Raw genomic sequence first — 15818 nt, 5'->3', positions numbered from 1 at the left:
TTAGGGTTAGGGTTAAGTTTAGGGTGAGAATAAGTGTTATTGTTAGGATTAGGATTAGGGTAAGGGTTAGGCTGAGGGTAGGGTGAGGGTGAGGTTTTCAGTTAGGGAAGGGTTGTTAGGGTTAGGTTTAGGGTGAGGATTAGGGTGAGGGTGAAGTTTAGGGTTAGAGTTAGGATTAGGGTGAGGGATAAGCTTAGGGTTAGGATGAGGGTTAGGCTTAGTGTGAGAGTTACAGTTAGGGTTAGGGTTAGTGTGAGGATAAGTGTTATGGTGAGTGTTAGGTTGAGACTGAGGGTTAGGGTTAGAGTTAGGGTTAGGGTGACGTTTAAGTTGGGTGTTAGGGTTCTGGTTAGGGTTGGGTGAGGGTTAGTGTGGGCCTAAGGGTTAGTATGAGGGTTAGGTTGAGGGTGAGGGATAGGGTTATGGTGAGGGTAAGGGTTAGGGTTAGGGTGAGAGTGAACGTGAGGGTAAGGGAAGGGTTAGGGTCAGGGTTAGGGTTAGGCTGAGGCTTAGGTTGAGAATGAGCATTTGTGTTAGCATCAGTGCTGGGTTGATGGTGAGGGTTAGGGTTAGGCTGAGGGGTAGTTTTTGGTTTGGGTGAGGGTTAGGGTTAGGGTTAGGTTAGGGTGAGGTTAATGGTTAGGGTGTGGGTGAGTGTGAGGGTTGGGGTTAGCCTTAGGGTGAGTGTGAGGTTTAGGTTTAGGGTTAGAGTGAGTGTGAGTGTGAGGGTTAGGTTTAGGATTAGGGTTAGGGTTAGGATTAGGCTGAGGTTGAGGGTGAGGGTGAGGGTGAGGGTGAAGGTGAGGTTTAGGGTTAGGATTAAGGTTAGAGTTAGTTTTCGGTTGTGCGCTAAGATGAGGATGAGGGTTAGGGTTAGTATTAGGGTGAGGTTTTTGGTGAGGGTTGAGTGTTAGGGTTAGGGTTAGGGTGAGGGTGAGGGTTAGGGTTAGGGTGATGGTGAGGATTAGGAATAGGGTGGGGGATAGAGTTGCAGTGAGGGTGAGGGTGAGGGTGAAGGTTAGGATTATGTTTAGGGTTAGGGATAGTGTGAGTATGAGGGTTAGGGTGTTTTTGAGGGTTAGGGATAGGGTTAGGATTAGTTTTAGGGTGAGGGTTAGAGTTAGGATTAGGGTTAGGATGAGGTTTAGGGTAAGGGACAGGGTTAGGTTTAGGCTGAATGTTAGGATTAGGGTGAGGGTTAGGGTAAGGGTAAGTGTTAGGGTTAGGGTGAGGTTAAGAATTAGGGAGAGGGTGAGGGTTAGCGTTAGGGTAAGGTTGAGGGTTAGGTTGGGGCTTAGGGTTATGTTTAGAGTTAGGGTGAGGGTTAGGGTTAGGGTTAGTGTGAGGTTTAGGTTGAGGGTGAGAGTGAGGGTGAGGGTGAGGGTAAGGTTTAGGGTGTGGGTTAGGGTTTGCTTCAGGGTGAGGGTTAGTGTTAAGGTGAGGGTTAGTGTGAGGGTGAGATTTAGGTTATGGTTTAGGGTGAGGGTTAGGGTTAGGGTGAGTGTTATGGTGAGGGGTAGGGTTAGGGTTAGGGAGAGGGTTAGGGTTTGTGTGAGGGTTAGGGTTACGGTTAGGGTTAGGTTTAGTATGAGGATAAACGTTAGGGTGAGGGTTAGGTTTAGGGTTAGGGTTAGGGTTAAGTTTAGGGTTAGGGTTAGGGTTAGGGTAAGTGTTAGGGTTAGGGTGAATATGAGGTTTAGGGTGAGGGATAGGGTTAGGGTTAGGGTGAGTATTAGGTTTAGGGTTAGGGTTAGGGTGAGCATGAGGATTAGGTTTAGGGTTAGGGTGAGGGTGAGGGTGAGGGTGAGTTTTAGGGTTAGGGTGAGGATTAGATTTAGGTTTATGGTTAGGTTAAGAGTTAGGATTAGGTTGAGGGTTAGGTTTAGGGTTACGGTTAGGGTGAGGGTGAGTCTGTGGGTTAGGGTTAGTGTGAGGATAAGGGTTAGGGTGAGGATTAGAGTGAGGTTGAGGGTTAGGGTTAGCATTAGGGTTAGGGTGAGGGTTAGGGTTAGGGTTAGTTTAAGGGTTAGGGTTAGGGTTAGGGTAAGGGTTAGGTTTAGGCTTAGGGTTAGGGTTAGCATTAGGGTGAGGGTGAGGCTTAGGGATAGTTTTAGGTGAGGGTTAGGTTTAGGCTTAGGTTTAGGGTAAGGGTTAGGGTTAGGGTGAGGGTTAGGGTTAGGGTGATTTTTAGGGTGACGGTGAGGGTTAGGGTGAGGGTGAGGTTGAGCATGAGTGTTAGGTTGAGTGTGAGTGTGAGTGTGACGATGAGGGTTATGGTTAAGGTTAGGTTTAGGGTGAGGGTAAGGGTTATGGTTAGGATTAGAGTTAGTGTAAGGGTTAGGCTGAGGGTGAGGCTGAGGGTTAGGGTTAGGGTTAGGGTGAGGGTTAGGGGTAGTGTGAGGGTTAGGTTGAGGGTGAGGTTTAGGGTCAGCGTGAGGTTGAAGGTGACGTTGAGGATGACGGTTAGGGTTAGGGTTATGGTTAGGGTGAGGGTGAGGGTGAGGTTTAGGGTTAGGGTTAGTGTTATTGTTATAGTTAGGGTTAGGGTTAGGATTAGCGTGAGAGCGAGGGTGAGGTTTAAGTTTAGATTTACGGTTAATGTGAGGGTGAGGGTGAGGGTTAGGGTTAGGATTAGGGTTAGTGTTAGGGTTAGGATGAGGGTTAGGCTGAGGGTTAGAGTTATGTTTAATGTGAGGGTTAGATTTAGGGTTACGGTTCGGGTGAGGGCAAGGGTTAGGGGGAGGTTTAGGGTGAGTTTGAGGGTTAGGTTTAGGGTGAGGGTTAGGGTGAGATTTAGGGTTAATGTTAGGGTTAGGGTTAGGGTGAGGTTAATTGTTATAGTGAGAGTTATTTTGAGGGTGAGGTTTAGGGTAAGGGGGAGGTTAAGGGTTAGGGTGAAAGTTATTGTGACGGTTTGGGTTCGGGTTAGCATTAGGGTTGAGGGTGAGGATTAGGGTGAGGTTTAGTGTTAGGGTTAGGGATAGGGTGAGGATAAGGGTTAGTGTGAGGGTGAGGGTCTGGGTAAGGGTTAGGGTTAGATTTACGGTGAGGGTGAGGGTGAGCATTAGAATTAGGTTCAGGGTTAGGGTTAGAGTTAGGTGAGATTGAGGGTGAGGGTTAGGGTTTGGGTTAGAATTATGGTGAGGGTGAGCGTGAGGGTTAGGGTTAGGATTAGGGTTAGGGTTATGGTGAGGGTTAGGGTGAGGTTGAGGTTAAGGCTTAGGTTTAAGGGTAGGGTGAGGGTTAGGGTGAGGTTTAGTGTTAGTGTTGGGGTTAGGGTTAGGGTGAGGTTTAGGGTGAGCCTAAGGATTAGAGTGAGTGTTAGGGTGAGGGTGAGGTTTAGGGATAGCATAAGTCTTAGGGTTAGGATTACAGTGAGGGTTAGGGTTAGGTTTAGGATTAGGTTGAGTGTGAGGGTTTTGGTTATCCTTAGTGTTAGCGTTAGGTTTAGGGTGAGGATTAGGGTGAGGGTTAGGGTTAGGGTGAGGGTTAGTGTTAGGGTGAGGGTGAGGGTAAGGGTTAGGTTGAGGGCTACGTTTAGGGTTAGGGTTATGTTGAGCTTTAGGTTTAGGGTGAGTGTGAGGGTGAGGGTTTGGTTTAGGATGAGGCTTAGGTGTAGGGTTAGGCTTTGGGTGAGGGTGAAGTTGAGCATAAGTTTTAGGTTTAGGTTGAGGGTTAGGGTTATGTTTATTGTTAGGTTGAGGCTGAGGGTTAGGGTGAGGGTGATGGTGAAGGTGAGGGTGAGGGTGATGGTTAGGTTTAGGGTGAGGGTTAGGGTAATATTTGGGGTCAGGGTGAGGGTGAGTGTTAGGGTGAGTGTTAGGGTGAAGTTGAGGTTTAGGGTTAGCATTAAGGTTAGGGTTTGGGTTAGGCTGAGGTTTAGGGGTAGGGTGAAGTTTAGGGTGAGATTCAGGGTTAGGGTTTGGGTGAGGTTGAGGTTTAGGGTTAGCATTAAGGTTAGGGTTAGGGTTAGGCTTAGGTTTAGGTGTTGGATTAGGGTTAGGGTGAGGTTGAGGGTGAGGGTGAGGTTGAGGGTGAGTGTGAGGTTTAGGCTGACATGTAGGGTTAGGTTTAGGTATAGGGTGAAGATTACGGTTAGGGTTAGGTTTAGGGTGAGTGTTAGGCTGAAGGGTAGGTTTAGGGTTAGTGTGAGGGTTAGGGTGAGGTTTAGGGTTAGGGTTAGCGTTAGGGTGAGGTTGAGGGTGTGGGTAAAGTTTAGCATGATGGTTAGGGTGATTTTGAGGTTTAGGGTTAGCATTAGATTTAGGGTTAGCCTTAGGCTGAGGTTTAGGGTTAGGATTAGGGTTGGGGTGAGGGTGAGGGCTAGTGTTAGCATTATGGTTAGGTTTAGGTTTAGGATTAGGGTTAGTGTGAGTGTTAGGGATAGGGTAACAGTAAGGATGAGGGTAAGGGTTAGGGTTACAGTAAGGGTGAGGGTGAAGGTTAGGTTTAGAGTTAGGATTAGGGTTAGGGTTAGGGTTAGGCTGAGGCTGGGGGTGAGGTTGAGGGTGAGGGTTAGGGTTAGGGTTAGTTTTCGGGTGAGGGCTAGGGTGAGGGAGAGGTTTAGTGTGAGGGTTAGGTTGAGGTTATGGGTTTCGGTTAGGAAAGGCTTAGGTTTAGGGTTAGCTTGAGGATTGGGGTGAGGCTGAGGTTTAAGGTGAGTATTAGGGTTAGGGTGAGGATTAGGGTTAGGGTTAGGGTGAGGGTGAGGATTAGGATGATGTTTAGGGTGAGGGTGAGGGTTAGGGTGAGGGTGAGGGCTAGGGTGTAGGTGAGGGTTAGGGTTAGGTTGAGGTCTAGGTTTAGGGTTAGGGTTAGGGTGAGGTTTAGGTTTAGTGTGAGGGTGAACGTGAGGGTTAGGTTTAGGATTAGGCTTAGGTGTAGGGTTAGGCTTAGGGTGAGGGTGAGGGTCAGAGTTAGGATTAGGATGAGGTTTAGGGTTATGGTTAGGGTCAGGGTGAGGGTGAGGGTTAGGGTAAGAGTGATGTTGAGGGTGAGGGTTAGGTTTAGGGTGAGGGAGAGTGTTATGGTTAGGGTTAGGCTGAGGGTGAGGGTGTGGGTTATGGTGAGGGTGATGTTGAGGTTGAGGGTGAGGGTGAGGATTAGCGTTTGGGTGAAGGTTAAGTTTAGGGTTTGGGTTAAGGTTAGGTTGAGGGTTAGGGTTAGGGTTAGGATGAGGGTTAGGCTGAGGTTTAGGTTTAGGGTTAGGGTGAGGGTGAGGTTTAGGGTGAGGGTGAGCGTTAGGATTAGGATTAGGGTTAGTGTTTTAGGGTGAGGGTAAGGGATAGGTTTAGGCTTAGGGTGAGGTTTTTGGTTAGGGTTAGTTTTAGAGTTAGGGTGAGGGTGAGGGTTAGGGTTAGGTCTTGTATTAGGTTTCGGGTTAGTGTTAGGCCGAGGGTGAGGTTGAGGTTGAGGGTGACAGGGTGAGGGTTAGGTTTACGGTTAGGGTTAGGATGAGAGTTAGGCTGAGGATTAGGGTTAGGGTTCGGGTAAGGGTAAGGGTTAGGGTGAGATTGAGGGTTAGGTTTAGGCTTAGGGTTATGGTGACGGTTTGTGTGAGGTTTAGTGTTAGTGTTAGGGTTAGGGTTAGAGTGAGGGTTAGCGTGAGGGTAAGGGTTAGGGTGAGGGTTAGGCTGATGGTGAGGGAGAGGGTTAGGTTGAGGGTTAGGGTGAGGGTGAGGGATTTGGTTAGGAAAGGCTTTGGGTTAAGGTTAGGGTGAGTATTAGGATTTGGGGTGAAATTTAACTTGAGGATTAGGGTTAGGGTGAGGATTAGGGTTAAGGTTAGGGTTAGGGTGATGTTTAGGATAAGGGTGATGGTTAGGGTGAGGGTTAGGATGAGGGTGAGGGTGAGGGTGTAGGTGAGGGTTAGGGTCACGGTGAGGGTCAGTGTGAAGTTGAGGGTTCGGGTTCGGTTTAGGTTTAGGGTGAGTGTTAGGGTTAGGGTTAGGGTGAGGGGTAGGATGAGGTGTAAGGTGAGGGTTAGGGTTAATGTGAGGGTTAGGGTTAGGGTTAGTGTGAGGATAAGCGTTAGGGTGAGAGTGAGGGTTAGGTTTAGCGTTAGGGTTAGGGTGAGGTTTATGGTGAGGGTTAAGTTGAGGGTTAGGGTTAGTATGAGTTTGAGGGTTAGAGTTAGGTTTAGGTTGAGGATTAGGGTTAGGGTGATATTTAAGGTAGGGTTAGGGTGAGGGTGAGGGTGAGGGTGAGGGTTAGGGTTATGGTGAGGATTATGTTATGGTTAGGGTTATGGTGAGGGTAATGGTTAGGATGAGGTTTAATGTGAGGGTGACGGTGAGGGATAGCGTTAGATATAGGGTGAGGGTTAGGGTGAGGGTTAGGTTTCAGGTTAGGTTGGGTGAGGGTGAGGGTTAGAATTAGGTTTATGCTGAGGGTAAGGTTTAGGGTGAGGGTTAGCATGAGGGTGAGGGTTAGGGTTACGTTGAGGGTTAGGGTGAGCATTAGGGTGAGGGTTAGATTTAGGATTAGGGTTAGGGTGAGGGTTAGGGTGAGGTTTAGTTTTAGTGTTAGGGTTAGGGTTAGGGTAGGGGTTAGGGTGAGGGTAAGGGTTAGAGTGAGGTTCATGGAGAGGGTGTGTGTTAGGGATAGCATTAGGGTTAAGTTTAGATTTAGGGTGAGGATTAGGGTTAGCATTAGTGTTAGGGTTAGGGTTAGGCTGAGGTTTAGGTTTAGGTGTAGGTTGAGGGTGAGTGTTAGGGTTAGGGTTAGGGTGAGGGTGAGGGTTAGGGTTAGGGTTAGAGTAACGGTGAGGGTAAGGGTTAGGGTGAGGGCTAGGGTTAGGGTTATGGTTAGGGTAAGGTTTAGGGTTAGGGTGAGGGTGAGTGTCAGAGTTAGGTTTAGGGTGTGGTTTACAGTAATGGTTAGGGTTAGGGTGAGGGTGAGGGTGAGGGTTAGAGTGACGGTGAGGGTGAGGGTTAGGGTTTGGGTTAGGTTTAGGGTTAAGGTTAGGGTGCTGGTTATTGTTAGGGTTATGGTTAGGATGAGTGTTAGGCTGCAGGTTAGGGTGAGTGTAAGGTTTAGGGTGAGGGTGAGGGTTAGGTTTAGGATTAGAGTTAGGGTTAAGGTGAGGGTTAGGATTAGGGTGAGGGTTTTGTACAGGGTTAGGTTTAGAGTTGGGGTGAGGGTGAGGGTGAGAGTTAGCGTTTGGGTTAGGTTTAGTGTTAGGGTTAGGCTGAGGGTGAGTTTGAGGGTGAGGGTGAGGGTTAGGATTAATGTGAGTGTTAGGGTTAGGTTTAGCATGATGCTTAGGGTGAGCATTAGGGTTAGAGTTAGGATGAGGGTTAGGCTAAGGGGTAGGGTTAGGGTTCGGGTGAGGGTTAAGTTTAAGGTGAGGGTTAGGGTGAGGTTTAGGCTTAGGGTTAGGGTTAGGGTTAGGTTTAGGGTTAGGGTTAGGGTTAGTGTGAGGGTTAGGGTTAGGGTTAGGGATAGGGTGAAGGTTAGGCTTAGGGTGAGGCTTAGGGTTAGCATTAGGGTGAGGGTTAGGTTTAGGATTAGGCTTAGGTGTAGGGTCAGGCATAGGGTGATGGTGAGGGTGAGGGTCAGAGTTAGGTTTAGTGTTAGGGTTATGGTTATGGTTTGGGATAGGGTGAGGGTTACGGTGAGAGTGATGGTGAGGGTGAGGGTGAGGGTTAGGTTTAGGGTGAGGATTAGGGTTATGGTTAATGTTAGAGTGAGGATGAGTGTGAGGGTTAGTGTGAGTGTGAGGGTGAGGTTGAGGTTGAGGGTAAGGGTTAGGGTTTAGGTGAGGGTCAGGTTTACGGTTAGCATAAGGTTAGGTTGAGCGTTAGGGTTAGGTTTAGGGTCAGGGTTAGAGTTTGCGTTAAGGTTATCGTGAGGGTTAGGGTTAGGGTTAGGGTGAGGCGTAGAGTGAGGGGTAGGGTTAGGTTTAGGGTGAGGGTTAGGGTTAATGTGAGGATTAGGGTTAGGGTTAGTGTCAGTGTGAGGATAAGGGTAAGGGTGAGGGTTAGGGTGAGAGTGAGGGTTAGGGTTAGCGTTAGGTTTAGGGTGAGGGATAAGGTGAGGGTTAGGGTTAGTATGAGGGTGAGGCTTAGAGTTAGGTTTAGGGTAAGGGTCAGGGTTAGGGTGAGGTTTAGGATAGGGTTTGGGTGAGGGTGTGGGTTTGGGTGAGGGTGAGTTTTAGGGTGTGGGTGACGGTTAGGGTTACGGTGAGGATTAGGGTTAGGGTTAGGGTTAGGTTTATGGTGAGGGTAAAGTTTAGGATGAGGTTTAGGGTGAGGGTGAGCTTTAGGGATAGCGTTAGATTTAGGGTGAGGGTTAGGGTGAGGGTTAGGATCCAGGTTAGGTTAGGTGAGGGTGAGGGTTAGAGTTAGGTTTAGGGTTAGGTTTAGGGTGAGGGTAAGGTTTAGGGTGAGCATTAGGGTGAGGGTGAGGGTTAGGGTTAGGTTGAGGTTTAGGGTGAGCATTAGGGTGAGGGTTAGGTTTATGTTTAGGGTTAGTGTGAGGGTTAGGGTGAGGTTTAGTGTTAGTGTTAGGATTAGGGTTACTGTAAGGGTTATGGTGAGGGTAAGGGTTAGAGTGAGGTATAGGATGAAGGTGAGGGTTAGGGATAGCATTAGGGTTAAGGATAGGTTTAGGGTGAGAGTTAGGGTTAGGGTTAGGGTTATGGTGAGGGTTAGGGTTAGCGTTAGGGTGACGGTGATCTTAAGGTTCAGGGTGAGGACTAGGGTTAGGGTTAGGTTTAGGTTAAGGTTTAGGTTTAGAGTGAGGGTGAGAGTGAGAGTTAGGTTTAGGATTCGGCTTAGGTGTAGGGTAAGGCTTAGGGTGAGGTTGAGGGTGTGTGTCAGAGTTACGATTAGGGTGAGGGTCAGGGTTATCGTTATGGTTAGGGTGAGGGTGAGGGTGAGGGTGAGGGTTAGGGTGAGGGTGAGGGTGAGGCTGAGGGTGAGGTTGAGGGTTAGGGTTTGGTTGAGGGTTAGGGTTAGAGTTAGGATGAGGGTAAGGGTTAGGGTGACGGTTAGGGTCAGGGTGAGTGTTAGGGTTAAGCTTAGGGTTAGGGTGAGGGGTAGGGTGAGGGTTAGTGTTATTGTTTGGGTTACGGTTATGGTGAGGGTTAAGGTGAGTGTAAGGGTTGGGGTGAACGTTTGGGTGAGGGTGATGGATAGGCTGCAGGTGAGGGGAAGGGTTAGGGCGTGGTTTAGGGTGAGGCTGAGTGTTAACATTAGCATTGGGGTGACGGTGAGTGTGAGGATTACGGTGAGATTTAGGGTTATGTTTAGGGATAAGGTGAGGATTAGGGTTAGGGTTAGGTTTCGGGTGAGGATTAGGTTGAGGGGTACGGTTAGGGTTAGAGTTAGGGTGAGGGTTAGGGTGAGGGTAAGTGTTAGGGTGAGCGTTAGGGTTAGGTTGAGGTTTAGGGTTATGGTGAGGGTGAGGGTGAGGTTGGGGGTGAGGTTGAGGGTAAGGGTTATGGTTAGGGTTAGTTTTAGGGTGAGGGCTAGTGTGAGGATGAGGGTTAGGGTGAGGTTTAGGGTAGGGTGAGGGTGAGTGTGAGGGTTTGGTTTAGTGTGAGTTTTAGAGTGTGGGTGACAGTTAGGGTTAGGGTGAGGGTTAAGGTGACGTTGAGGGTTAGGGTGAGGGTGAAGGTTAGGGTTAAGGTGAGGATTAGGGTTAGGTTTGGTGTTAGTGTTATGGTGAGGGTAAAGGTTAGGATGAGTTTTAGGGTGATGTTGAGGTTTAGGAATAGCGTTAGATTTAGGGTGAGGGTTAGGGTGAGGGTTAGATTGGGGTGAGGGTGAGGGTTAGTTAGGTTTATGGTAAGGGTTAGGGTGAGGGTAAGGTTTTGGGTGAGAGTTAGGGTGAGGGTGAGGGTTAGAGTTAGGTTGAGGGTTAGGGTGAGCTTTAGGGTGAGGGTTTGGTTTAGGTTTAGCGTTAGGGTGAGGGTTATGGTGAGGTTTAGTGTTAGTGTTAGGTTTAGTTTTAGGGCTTGTGTTAGGGTGTTGGTAAGGGTTAGAGTGAGGGTTAGGGTGAGGTTTAGTGTTAGTGTTAGGTTTAGGTTTAGGGCTTGGGTTAGGGTGTTGGTAAGGGTTAGAGTGAGGGTTAGGGTGAGGGTAAGGGTTAGAGTGAGGGTTAATTTTAGGGTGACGGTGAGGGTAAGGGTTAGTTTGAGGGCTAATGTTAGGGTTAGGGTAAGGTTTAGGTTTAGGGTGAGGGTGAGGGTTAGGGTTAGGGTTATGGTTTGTTTGAGGGTTAGGGTTAGCGTTCGGGTTAAAATTAGGGTGAGGGTTAGGGTTAGGGTTAGGATGAGGGTTAGACTGAGGGTTAAGGTTAGGATTAGTGTGAGGGTAAGGGTTAGGGAGAGGGTGAGGTTAAGGTTTAGGATTAGGGTTAGGCTTAGGGTGAGGGTGTGTGCTAGGGTTAGTATTAGGGTGATGGTAATGGTTAGGTTAGGTTTCGAGTTAGGGTGAGGGTGAGGGTTAGTGTTTGGAGTAGTGTTAGGGTTAAGTTTAGTCTGAAGGTGAGGTTGAGGGTGAGGACGAGGGTTAGGGTAAATGTGAGGGTTAGGGTTAGAGTTAGCATTAAGGTTAGGGTCAGGTTTAGGGTTAGGGTTAGGTTTAGGATGAGGGTTAGGCTGAGGGTTAGGGTTAGGGTTCGTGTGAGGGTCAGGGTTAGGGTGAGGGTTAGGGTGAGGTTGAGGTTTAGGTTGAGGTTGTAGGTTAGTGTTAGGTTTTGGGTGAGGGTTAGGGTGAAGGTTAGTGTTAGGGTTAGGATGAGAGTTAGAGTGAGGGTGAGGGTTAGGGTGAGTGTTAGTGTGAGGGTGAGGGATAGGGTTAATGTGAGTGTAAGGGTTAGGGCGAGGATTAGTGTGAGGTTGAGGATTAATGTTAGCATTAGGGTTAAGGTGAGGGAAAGTTTTAGGGTGAGTGTTAGGGTTATGGTTAGGGATACCCTGAGGATTAGGTTTAGGGTTAGGTTTAGGGTGAGGGTTAGGCTGAGGGGTAGGGTTAGGGTTAGGGTGAGGGTTAAGTTGAGGAGTAGTTTTAGGGTTAGAGTTAGGGTGAGGGTGAGGGTAAGGGTTAGTTTGAAGGTTAGGGTGTGGTTGAGGTTTAGGGTTAGCATTAGGGTTAGGTTTAGGGTTAGGGTTATGATTAGAGTTAGGGTGAGGGTGAGGGCTAGTGTTAGCATTAGGGTTAGGGTTAGGGTTAAGGTTAGAGTGGGGGTGAGGGTGAGGTTTTGGCTTAGTGTTATGATTAGGGTTAGGGTTACCCTGAGGGTGGGGGTGACTTTGAGGGTGAGGATTAGGTTTAGGGTTAGTTTTATCGTGAGGGCTAGGGTGAGGGTGAGGTTTAGGGTGAGGGTTAGGGTGAAGTTGAGGTTTTCGGTAAGGAAAGGCTTAGGGTTAGTGTTAGTGTGAGGGTGAGGATTAGGGTGAGGGTGAGGTTTAAGGTGAGGATTAGGGTTAGGGTTAGGATTAGGGTGAGGGTTAGGGTGAGGGTTAGGGTTAGGGTGATGTTTAGGGTGAGGGGTAGGGTGAGGGAGAGGGTGAGGCTGAGGGTGAGGGTGTAGGTGAGGGTTAGTTTTAGGGTAAGGGTTAGGGTGAAGGTGACATTGAGGGGTAGTGCAAATTTGAGTGTTAGGGACAGGGCTAGGGTGAGGGTTAGGGTTAGGGTTATGGTGAGGGGTAGGGTGAGGGGTAGGGTTAGCGTGAGGGTGAGGGTTAGCATTAATGTGAGGATTAGGGTTAGGGTTATGATTAGTGTGAGGATAAAGGTTAGGGTGAGGGTGAGGGTTAGGGTTAGGGTGAGGGTTAGGGTTAGGGTGAGGGTAAGGATGAATGTTAGATTAGGGTTTGGGTTAGTGTTATTGTTAGTGTTATGGTTAGGTTGAAGTTTACAGTGAGGGTGAGGTTTAGGGTTAGGGTTAGGTTCAGAGTGAGGGTGAGGTTCAGGGTTAGGATTAGGGTTAGAGATAGGGTTCGGCTGAAGGTGAGGGTGTGGGTGAGGGTTAGGATTAGGGTGAGGGTGAGGGTTAGGGTGAGTTTTAGTGTGTGGGTTAGTGTTAGGGTTAGTGTGAGGATTAGGGTTAGGGTTATGGTGAGGGTAAGGGTTAGGGTAAAGGTTAGGGCAAGGTTTAGTGTTAGGGTTATGGTGAGAGTGAGGGTTAGGTTTAGTGTGAGTATTAGGGTGAGGTTTAGGTTTAGTGTTAGCTTTAGGGTGAGGGTGAGGTTTAGGGTGAGTGTGAGGGTTAGGGTTTGGGTGAGGGTTAGGGTGAAGGTGAAGGCTAGGGTGAGGGTGAGACTTAGAGTTAGGGTTAGGGTTAGGGTGAGGGTTAGTGTGAGGATTAGGGTTAGGGTTAGGTTTAGGGTTAGTGTGAGGATTAGGGTTAGGGTGAGGGTTAGAGTTAGGGTGAGGGTGAGGGTTAAGTTTAAGGTTGTGTGAGGGTTAGGGTTAGGCTGAGGGTTAGGGTTAGGTTTTGGTTTAGGGTGAGGGTGAGGGTGAGGTGGAGGGTGAGGGTGAAGTTGAGTGTGATGGTGAGGGTTAGGGTTAGGGTTAGGTTGAGTTTTACGCTTAGTGTGAGGGTTGGGTGAGCATGAGGTTAAGGGATAGGGTGATGGTTAGGGTTAGGGTGAGGGTTATGGTTAGGGTGAGTGTGAGTTTTAGGGTTATTGTTAGGGTTAGGGTTAGTGTTAGGGTTATGGATATGGTTAGGGTTACGGTTACGGTTAGAATGAAGTTTAGTTTTAGGGTTTAGGTTAGAGTTAAGGTTAGGGTGAGGGTGAGATTTAGGGTTAGAGTTAGGGTTAGTGCTAGTGTTAGGGTTAGGGTGAGGGTTAGGGTTAGGCTTAGGCTTAGGCTTAGGCTTAGGCCGAGCATAAGGGTGAGTGGTAGGGTTCTGGTTAGGGTTCGGGTTAGGGTGAACGTTAGATTGAGTTTTAGGTTTAGGGTTAGGGTGAGGGCTAGGGTTAGGGATAGGTTTAGGTTTAGGATTAGGGTTAGGGTGAGGGTGAGTGTGAGGTTTAGGCTTAGAATTAGGGTGAGGGTTAGGGTTAGGTTTTGGGTTAGTGTGAGGGTGAGGCTGAGGATTAGGCTTATTTTTAGGGTTACGTTTATTTTTAGGGTTAGTGTGGGGTTAGGGTTAGGGTTATGCTGAGAGTTAGGGTTAGAGTTAGGATTAGGCTTAGGGTTAGGATGAGGGTGAGGGTGGGTTTGAGGATTGGAGTTAGGGTTAGGGTTAGGCATAGGGTTAGGCTTATTGTTTGTGTTATGCTTAGGGTTAAGTTTGCGGTGAGCATGACGCTGAAGGTGAGGGTTATGCTTATGGTTAGGGTTAGGGTTAGTGTTATTCTTAGGGTTAGGGTTAGGGATACGGTGAGGATGAGGTTGAGGGTGAGGGTTAGGTTTAGGGTGCGGTTTTGGGATAGGTTTAGTGTAAGGGTTAGGGTGAGAGTGAGGTTTAGAATTAGAGTTATTGTTAGGGGGAGGGTTAGGGTTAGGGTTTGGGTTAGGGTGAGGGTGGGGGTGAGGATTAGGGTTAGGTTTAGGGTTAGGGTTAGGGTTAGGATTTTAAGATAGGGTTAGGGTTAGGGTTACAGTGAGGGTTAGGGTTAGGGTTAGGCTTAGGGTTAGGCTGAGGGTGATAGTGGGTGTGAGGATTAGGGTTAGGGTTAGTGTTAGTGTTAGGGTTATTGTTAGTGTTATGGTTAGGGTTAAGTTTGCTGTGAGGGTGAGTCTGAGGGCGAGGGTTTTGGTTATGGTTATGGTTAGGGTTAGAGGTATTGTTAGGGTTAGGGTTAGAGTTACCGTGAGGGTGAGGGTGAGGGTGAGGTTTAGGGTTCAGATTAGGGTTCGGGATAGAGTGAAGGTTAGATTGAGATTTAGGGTTAGGATTAGGGTAAGTGTGAGGGCTAGGGTTAGGGTTAGGGTGAGGGCTAGGGTTAGGGATAGGGTTTTGTTTTGGATTAGGGTAAGGGTGAGGGTGAGTGTGAGGTTTAGGGTTAGGGTTAGGCTTAGAGTTAGGGTGAGGGTTAGGGTTAGGGTTTGGGTTAGTGTGAGGGTGAGGCTGAGGATTAGGGTTAGGTTTAGGGTTAGGTTTAGGGTTAGGGTTAGTGTTAGGTTTAGGGTTAGGATTAGGGTTATGGTGAGGTTTAGGGTTAGAGTTAGGATTAGGTTTAGGGTTAGGATGAGGGTGAGGGTGGGTTTGAGGATTAGAGTTAGGGGTAGGGTTAGGCTTAGTGTTAGGTTTATTTTTAGTGTTATGCTTAGGGTTAAGTGAACATGAGGTGAGCATGAGGCTGAAGCTGAGGGTTATGGTAAGGGTTATGGTTAGGGTTAGTGTTAGTGTTATTCTTAGGGTTAGGGTTAGAGATATGGTGAGGATGAGGTTGAGGGTGAGGGTTAGGGTTAGGGTGCGGTTTAGGGATAGGTTTAGGGTAAGGGTTAGGGTGAGGGTGAGGTTTAGAATTAGAGTTATTGTTAGGGGGAGGGTTAGCGTTAGGGTTTGGGTTAGGGTGAGGGTGGGGCTGAGGATTAGGGTTAGGTTTAGGGTTAGGGTTAGGGTTAGGTTTTTAAGTTAGGGTTAGGGTTAGGGTTACGGTGAGGGTTAGGATTAGGGTTAGGCTTAGGTTTAGGCTGAGGGTGAGGGTGGGTGTGAGGATTAGGGTTAGCATAAGGGTTAGTGTTAGGGTTATTGTTAGTGATATGGTTAGGGTTAAGTTTGCTGTGAGGGTGAGTCTGAGGTTGAGGGTTATGGTTATGGTTAGGGTTATTGTTAGAGTTATTGTTAGGGTTAGGGTTAGAGTTATGGGGAGGGTGAGGGTGAGGGTGAGGGTTAGGGTTAGGGTTACGGTGAAAGTTAACTTACGGTTTAGGGTTAGGATTAGGGTAAGGGTGAGGGCTAGGGTTAGGGTTAGAGTTAGGGTTATGGGGAGGGATAGGGTTAGGTTTAGGGTTAGGTTTAGGGTTAGGATTAGGCTTAGGCTTAGAGTTAGGCTGAGGTTGAGGCTGAGGGTGAGGGTTATGGTGATGGTTAGGGTTAGGATTAGGGTTAGGGTAAGTGTTATTGTTAAGATTAGAGTTAGAGTTATTGTGAGGTTCAGGGTGAGGTTGAGGGTTAGGGTTAGGTTGAGGTTTAGGGTTAGGTTTAGTGTTAGGGATAATGTTAGGGTGAGGGTATCGGTAAGGTTAAAGTTGAGTGTTAGGCTGAGCATGAGGGTTACGGTAAGGGTGAGGGTTAGGCTTAGGGTGAGGGTTAGGGTTAGGGTTGGGGTGAGAGTTAGGGTTCGGGTTCAATTTAGGGTTAGGTTGAGGGTTAGGGTAAGGGTTACGGTGACGGTGAGGGTTAGGGTTAGGTTGAGGGTTAGTGTTAGGATTAGGGTTAGTGTGAGGTGAAGGTTAAGGTTAGTGTTAGGGTGAAGGTTAGGATGAGGGTTAGGGATAGGATTAGGGTTAGGGTGAGGGCTAGTTTGAGGGTGAGGTTTAGGGTTAGCGTTAGGGTGAGGTTTAGGGTTAGGGTTAGGCTTCGGGTTAGGGTGAGGGTGAGGTTTACGGTTAGAGTTATGGTTAGGGTGAGACTGAAATTGAGGGTTAGGGTTAGGGTTAGTGTTAGAGTTAGGGTCAGGGTGAGGGTTAGGTTGAGGGTGAGGGTTAGGCTAAAGGTTAGGATTAGGATTAGCATAAGGTTTAGGGTGAGTGTGAGGGTTAGGGTTAGGGTTAGGCTTAGGGTTAGGCTGAGGGTGAGGTTGAGAGTGAGGGTTTGGGTTAGGTTTACTGTGAGAGTTAGGGTTCGGGTAAATTTAGGGTTAGGGTGAGGGTTAGGGTTAGGTTTATGGTGAGCTTGAGTTTTAG

The sequence above is a fragment of the Dipodomys merriami genome, unplaced genomic scaffold (assembly GCF_024711535.1).
Source record: "Dipodomys merriami isolate MVZ:Mamm:240054 unplaced genomic scaffold, mDipMer1.0.p SCAF_417, whole genome shotgun sequence".
Lineage (NCBI taxonomy): Eukaryota > Metazoa > Chordata > Mammalia > Rodentia > Heteromyidae > Dipodomys > Dipodomys merriami.
Note: the sequence above shows the minus strand (reverse complement) of the source record.